The sequence below is a fragment of the Trichosurus vulpecula genome, chromosome 1, assembly GCF_011100635.1.
Source record: "Trichosurus vulpecula isolate mTriVul1 chromosome 1, mTriVul1.pri, whole genome shotgun sequence".
NCBI lineage: Eukaryota > Metazoa > Chordata > Mammalia > Diprotodontia > Phalangeridae > Trichosurus > Trichosurus vulpecula.
Genome location: NC_050573.1, coordinates 555,486,674 through 555,494,552, shown reverse-complemented (window position 1 = coordinate 555,494,552; position 7,879 = coordinate 555,486,674). Strand labels below are relative to the sequence as shown.

Sequence of the window (7,879 nt, the reverse complement as noted above, 5' to 3'; positions counted from 1 at the left end):
TTTCTCTTTGGGAAGGGATTTAAGGCATTCCAGGGCCTCCCTTGGAATCTTTGATTACTGAAAGAAACCACTGATCATCAATTTATTGGCTAGTGTAACTAATAAATTGATTATTAATTACCCAGAAACTCTGTCTCTCAGGAATTTTATTTATCATCATTCTCACAACAAACCTGTGAGGTGGCTGCTATTATACCTCACCACTATGCAGGTGAGGAAACTAAGGCCGAGAGAGAGTGTCTTACCCAGGATTATATGGCTAATGAGTCCAACAGTCTATCCAATGCATCACCTAGTTGTCTTGTCAAAGATAATTGGCCATTCAACCAAGAGGAGCCACTCACTCGGTGGGATACAAAGGGTGAGGAAAGACAGTTTCCAGTTTTCTCTGAGGTGCTCTCTTTGCTGGGACACAGCCAATGTCAGTTTTCCCTTTGACTTCTAGCCAGGTAGGAGTGGATTCTTCTTTCCCTATTGCACTCCCCCTCCAACCAAAATAGTAGCTCACAACAAGAACTTACCTAGATAAGTCTGAGTCTAGATCTCAAGTCCCTGACTGCCTTCTCTGCCTTGCATTTCAGTCCCTGGCCACAGATTATTGAATAGTGACCCTGAGGAATTGATGGGCACTTCTAGCTTTGGTGACTATCTCATGAGTTTGAGAGGTTGGGAGTTCCTGAGCCAGTGCAGGCTTTCTAGTGATAGGTGTTTCTACAATTTGACCACTTCTCAGAGGAAAAGATGACCACTATCAGAAGGATGCTGCAGTTGGGTCTAACAAAGTCCAAGCCATGCCCTGGATTGCCAAGGAGACCCTCACCTTGTGAGTTGCTTAGGCAGGCAGGTCTGCCGTCCCAGAAACTTGTCATTGCATCCTGGGAGAGTATAATTGGTATGATGGGTTATTGTTTTACATTTTTAAATATTTGTTAATTTTAGCTTATCAGTCTTTTCTATTTTAAGCACTTGAATTTTGGTAGAGGAAATTAAAAGGTACTGTATATCTCATATCTAATTTGTACATTGAATAACTTTGCTAACAAACATCCAGTTAATTCCTTAATGAGGAGGGGTCACCATGAGCAAAACCTAAATTCTCCATCTTTGGGATCAAACTGCTTCCAAGGATGAACTTGGGAAACATATCAGTACAGATCCCCCTTCTAGGGGATCCCTCCATTATAATTCATTGTACAATAATTCAGACTGATTTTCCCTTGGAGGCTTTCCAAATGAGCGAGATTTTTTTCTTCTTTTTCAGGCATAGGTGGGGAACATTTCATTTATCTTGGCCTCAGTTTCTTCATCTGAAAAACAAGGGAACTGAATTAGATGATATTTGAGATCCCTTCCAGCTCTAAATTTGTGATTCTTTGTGTTTGAAGACCAAGTTGATAAAAAATATATGTGACCTTGTACTTCCATTCTGGAAAAGACTCTATGGATAATCTAGCTTCATCCCTTTGTTGCCAATGAGGAAACTGAGGCCAGAAGAGGTGAGGCAATTTTTTCCAGTCATACTGCTAATCAATGGTCGAGGCAACAGGACTGATGTGGTCTGTGTTTTAGCCAAACTGGAGTACTTTCTGAGATTCCATCTTCTACAGGCTGCACCTCATGCCTGGAACTATTTCCCTCCTCACCTCTTCCTATGGCTTCTTTAGCTCTCTTTAAGGGTTATCATGGGTCGATCTCCTATCCAAGACCTGTCCTGATCCTCCTAGTTGTGAGTGCTTTCTCCTGAGTACCCCCTCCCTCCCAAATTATAAAACTGCAGAATATTGAGAGTTGGAAGGGACAACTCCGGGGGTGTTGAGGGGCTCAAACGAGATGATGGATGAAGGGCACTCTACCAACCATAAAGGGTTCTATAAATGGCATTGTTATTGTTGGCCTCTGGCCACAGGCCTACAGTCTGATGATGCCTTCTTTTCCTGAGCCTTCTATTACACTCCAGCTGAGCTCCAGCAGCGTTTAAAGAATAATGCAGGGGTACACTGGCAAACGTTTAACAACCAGGCTGTTGGGAAAGAAAAAATGTGCACACATACTCTTTAAAGTTTAATGTCCATTATTAATCCTTTCTTAAGTAGACAACCAATAAAATGACAAATCAAGCCCTCATCTGTCATATTTCTGAGGAGTAAATGCTCACATTGAAAATTAAAAAAAAATTTTTATTCTGAACTTAAGAAATAAAACAATCACTTACATAATGTAGTAGAATAGAAAAAAGATGATTGTACATGAAACTGTAAATCTGTAATGTACAACTTAACAATAGGTTCTCACACCATCCCATAGCCAAAAGGCACTCCTACTACAAAATGCCTGATAAATGGTTGTTTAGCCTTCTCCTGAAGACTTCCAGTGAGGGAGATAGAACCCACCACTCATTCCATTTTTAGACAGCTATAATTACAATTCTTTTTTGTAATTGTAAAAAAGGAAAGAAAAGGAAAAAGGGGCTTTTTCTTCCCCTGACATCAAACCTCAGCTTGTGTATTTGCTACATCCTTCCAGTGCTCCTTGTTCTTCCTTCTGGGGCCAGACAGAACAAGTCTAATTTCTATTTCAGGTGACATCAGTCCTTTGGATGCTTGTAGATGGTTCTCATTCCCCATCAGTCTTCATCCTATCCTCCTATGACCTGGACTCAAGGCATGCATGGTGACATTCATTTGTTTAGAATTTGTTTACTTATCTGTGTCTATGTCTTATCCTGCCAGTAGAATGTAAACTACCTGAGGTAAAGGAATGTTCTGTTTTATTAGTTCTAGTACCTTGTACCACATACCCACCTATATAAGTGGGTAGTTAACAAGTATTTGTTGGATAGAATAAAAAAGAACTCAAACAGCTAGGGAGCCTTGGGCCTGTAGTCAGGAAGTTCAATTGAGTCTGAGTGGTGCTGACACTTTGTGAATTTGTGACTTCATTTGGAGTTTTCTTGGCAAAGATATTAGAGTGGTTTGCCATTTCCTTCTTCAGCTCATTTTACAGATGAGGAAACTGAGACAGAGAGGGTTAAGTGACTTGCCCAGGGCCACACAGCTAGTAAGTGTCTGAGGCTGGATTTAAACTCAGGAAGGTGAGTCTTCCTGACTCCAGGCCCAGTGCTCTGTACACTATGGTGCCACCTAGCTGCAAATGCTGCATTAGATACTTCCCGGCTGTGTGACCCTAGGGCAAGCAACTTAACCTCTGCCTGTCTCAGTTTTCTCACCCGTAAAATGGGGACAATAATTGCACCTCTCTCCCAGGATCGTTGTTAGGATAAAATATGATGGAATTTGTTACAGCGCTTTACAAACCTTCAAGCTTGATATAAATTCTAGGCTATTCTACATCATGGGGATGGTGGGGGTGATTTGAGGCATGGCGTTCTGGAAAACATGTGGAAAATTTTTTGGCCTTTCCTTCATACCAGAGAAGAAGTCTGAATTATTATGGTACTAAAAATAAAATATGTTGTTATTATACCGTACTATACATATATTTTATGCATTTCTGATTTTCTAAACTTTTTCTGTGTTCTCTGCTGGCCTTCATGCGTCATCTGCAGCTTCTGCAAAACTTCCCCCAAATTCCCATTTAATTTTTTGTGTCAACCTGAGATATATTGAAACTACAATGGGGAAAGTCATGACGTGGAAGGGATGACTGTATAACCATCTGGGATGATTCCAAAGTGGTAGCTCTCTACTGAATAGATATGACTCGTCATATGTGATAAAACAATGAAAGAGCTAAGTGGCAAAGAAATTAATGGCAAGCTGGGGTGGGGTTTGGGGGGATGGGACTAGGAAATTTAGAGAGAGAGAGAGAACTAGCTAGGAAACACATTTTTCATCTGGGTTTTATGGTTGCTGTAATCTGTTGCCCCTTGTTAGTAATTTGGTCAAGCGGGTGATAAAGGTGGGGGGGATTTGTGGTGGAGGTGGGGAGGGTGAGGCTAGGCCACAGCTCACCTGGTGCATAGCCCCATTATTCATGGGTGTGTCTTGACTTGTGCCTCCACTCTTTTTCCTGCCCAGTATTCTCAGAGGCATCATTTATCTTTTTCAGACTCTGAAATTTTCAGACCAGGGCTGATAAATTTGTGCCCTGACTCCCAGGCTCAGGCCCAGTTCGGGGGATGTGAGATGGCTGTACTTGACCTTGCCTGTGCTCTTGGAGGTTTTATTGTGGAGACTGAGCTGCTGAGAAGCAATCTGTACCTGTTGTCCCTTAGTGATTAATGTAATGAACAAATTAATGTGAGCTTTAAGGGGGAGCTTGTAGGTTTTCAATTAGATGGTTTGCTTGTTAATTAATTACCAGAAAGTTAGTGGGTTAGGTGTTACTATCTTCTCCAGGATGCTGATCCTCAATTTCTTAATAATGAAAAAAAATGTAACATGTTTTCACCGATAATGTACCTAATCTCTTGGGCCAGGTAGGCAAAGTCTAGCATCCAAAGCAAAACCAGGTCTTTTAATCTGAAGATCCTCTGTGTGGCTTACAGACATCTTTAGGCAACCAAAATTCTAGATGCATAATGTTATATCTATATGTAAATGCTGGGCAACTAGGTGGCTCAGTGGATAGAGAGCCAGTCCTAGACTCAGGAAGACTCATTTTCCTGAGTTCAGATCTGGGCTTAGACATACTAGCTGTTTGATCCTGGGCAAATGACTTTGCCCTGCTTGCCTCAGTTTCCTCATCTGTAAAATGAGCTGGTAAACGATTCCAATATCTTTGCCGAGAAAACCCCAAATGGGGTCATGAAGAGTCAGACACGACTGAAAAAATGACCGAACAACAGAATATCTAAATATATATGTATATTTCTATATATCACTAGCATCTCTATAGCTTTATTTCTATGTCTCTTTGTTTCCTTAATCTTTTTCTAATTCTCTCTCTCTCTCTCTTTATATCTATCTGTCATCTGCCAGACAGCATGGACCATGGTACAAAGAGAAGTGACTCCTTTGGAGTTAAGAGGACCTCAGTTCAGATCCCGTTTCTGAACCATACTTCCTGTGTGGAACCTTCTGGGCCTTAGTTTTCTGATCTGTAAAATGAAAAAGTTGGCTTAGGTGGCCACAGAGGTCCCTTACACCTTTAGATTTATGATCCTCTAGACATTTTTATGACCCATATTTCATGTCCTTACTCCCTTCCCTTGGGCCACTCATTCAGAGCAGGCTTTTGGCTAAATGGAGAAATTGTTGACATTTGTCTTTGGCACCTCCACTTTCCTTCTTCTCCCATCTACACAACTTTTCTTTTTTCTCTCTTCCAGGTTTCCAGTGCTCTGTCCTTCCCCCATTATCTAAAAAGCTCTGCTGTCAGTCACTGAACTAAGTCTAGACTGGACATTAGAGACTGTTGAGCCCGAGTCCTCCTTTTATTTTAAAAAAAGTTTTATTGGTATTTTTTTTGTTTGTTTTTGATACCACAGTCATTTCCCAGGAAATCCTAACCTTAATGAACTCATTCCTGTAGAGCAGAAAAAGTGAAGCAAAACTCACCAACCGAGTGACTACATCTGACAGTTTAGGTTACTTTCCATACTCATAGTCCCCCAGCTCTCTTTCATGAGTATGGAGGTCTAATGTGTTCATTTTAGAGATGAGGAAACTGAGGCTCAGAAGGCTTAAAAGACTTGCCACAGCTAGGGAATAGTAAACCTTGTACTTGAAATTAGGTCTGTCTCAGGGTTCATCCCATTACCGGACCATGTTGGTATCCTCCTTGAGTTCCCTGTTCCGTGAGGATTTGCCTTCCTAGGTTCATCTCTCATTGTTGGGTCTTCCTACAAGAGCGGAGGGGGGGGGTTCTTAACTTTTGTGTGTCTTGGATCCAATGATGCATATGGACCCCTGCTCAGAATGATCATTTTGCATACATAAAGTAAAATACATAAGATTTCAAAGAAAACCAATTATATTGAAATACAGCTGTCAAAATATTAAAAAAAATCATGGCCCCTAGGTTGAGAAACCCACAGACTAGAGCAATGTTGCGTCAGCCAGTAAGTGAGGGAGGGAGGGGTTCTTTTTCATTATTATGGTTATTGTTATTATTATGGTTGTAATTTCTACTCCATCCTTCCCTCCCCCGCCCCCGCCCCAACCCCTTGTAGACCATCTCTGTCTGCTACAGGAACATGAAACAAAGCCTGGCTGAGCTGCAGCCCAGGAGAGTGAGCAACAGTCACAGAATGCCAGGACATTCGGGCCGTTACGTGGGGAAATCAGCAGCGACACTGAGAGCCGCTTCGCATTATTGATGGCTGCTTAGTCTATTTGGCGGTGACCTTGCTCTGCAGACGATGATGATATTCCTTTAGCCTGAGGGAATCGATGTTGATGAAGCCAGTGGCATCGGAGGGCTCATAGTCTCCCTGCACGTTCATGCTCACCAGCTCTTCATTGTACAGTGATTGGGGAGAATCTCGGCCAAGGATGTAGACCTGGCCCTTGAAGTCAGACGCCTGGACCTTGCCTTCAACCCCTTCCTGAGACTTGGCAATGCAGTGGCAGATAAACTCACACTCCGGACTGTGCCAGAAACCCCCCTTGTACACAGATTCAGAGAATTTCAAGCCTAGGCCCTACTTGATTTTACATACTTCTCGATCCATGGTGAAAGCCTCAATGTCTAAATGAGCATGGTAGAGGATCGTTCCCGCTGGGATCTTGTTCATACCTCTGGACTTCATTCTGATGAAGCAGTTCTACACAATGTCGATTCGGCTGACCCCATGTTTGTCCACAATTTCATTCAGGTAGAGAAAGAGCTCCAAGGATGTACGGCGGGATGTGCCATCTTTGACATTGGTCACCTGCACGGGAGCACCTTTCTTAAACTGAATCTCTAAGACATCTGGGTTGTTGGGAGCTTTTGTAGGGTCCTGGGTCTTTGTGTAGAGGCCAGCAGGTACTTGGTTCTTGAGGTTCTCCAGAATTCTGGCCTCGTAGCTGATGTGTATAAGGTTCTCATCTGTGCTCCATGGCTTCTTGGGGGTGACTGGAACTGGGATTCCATGTTGCTTGGCATACTCCATCAGGTCATTACACCCTTCAAACCTAGTGTAGAATTCAGGCATCCTCCAAGGAGGTATGACCTTAATCTGAGGGGCCAAGTAGTAGCAGGTGAGCTCAAACTGGATCTGCTCATTCCCCTTTCCTGTGGCTCCATGGGACACATACTTGGCCCCTTCCTGGTGGGCAATTTCAACCTGTTTGTGAGCAATGCAAAGTCTGACAAAAGAGGTGCCCAGGAAGTACTGATCTTCATAGAGGGTGCTAGACTGGACAGCTGGCCAGATGAACTCCTCCACAAACTCCTTACTGACATCCTCATTGAAAACCTTTTTGTTTCCAAGTTTCAATGCCTTCTTCCTGGCCTCTTCAAAGTCTTCCTGCTGTCCAATGTTGGCCAGGAAGGCAATAACATCATAGCCTTGCTCCTTCAGCCACACCAGGATACAGGATGTGTCCAGGCCTCTGCTATAGGCAAGAACCATGGTGCCTTTGCTTGACATCTTATCGATGTTTGGTGAGGCCGGAGGAGTCCAACCTGCTGCTGAGACAAGGAAGTTGGAATCCAAGGGGTTCTTTTAAGAAAAGATTTGCTCTCTTTCCAAAGCTCTTGAAATCACCCCACTATACAGGGGTTGCCGCATAGCTGCTCTCTCCTCTTTCAGTCTGTGCTCCATCTCACCAGTGATGGAAACACCTATAAGATCATAGAAAGGATCTTACAGGCCAATTTATTCAATTCTACAATTGAATTCTACATTCAATCTATTCATTCTACAGTGAAGGAAACTGGGGTTAAGTGACTCTTCTAGGGTCACACATGATTCAAACCCTGGCCTGTCTGC

The 7,879-nt window shown here is 42.9% G+C and overlaps 1 pseudogene; it reads right to left on the bottom strand.

The window, feature by feature from the left end:
• Positions 1-6,292: 6,292 nt before the first annotated feature.
• LOC118834021 lies at positions 6,293-7,594 on the bottom strand (annotated as a pseudogene).
• Between the last annotated feature and the right edge of the window lie 285 nt (positions 7,595-7,879).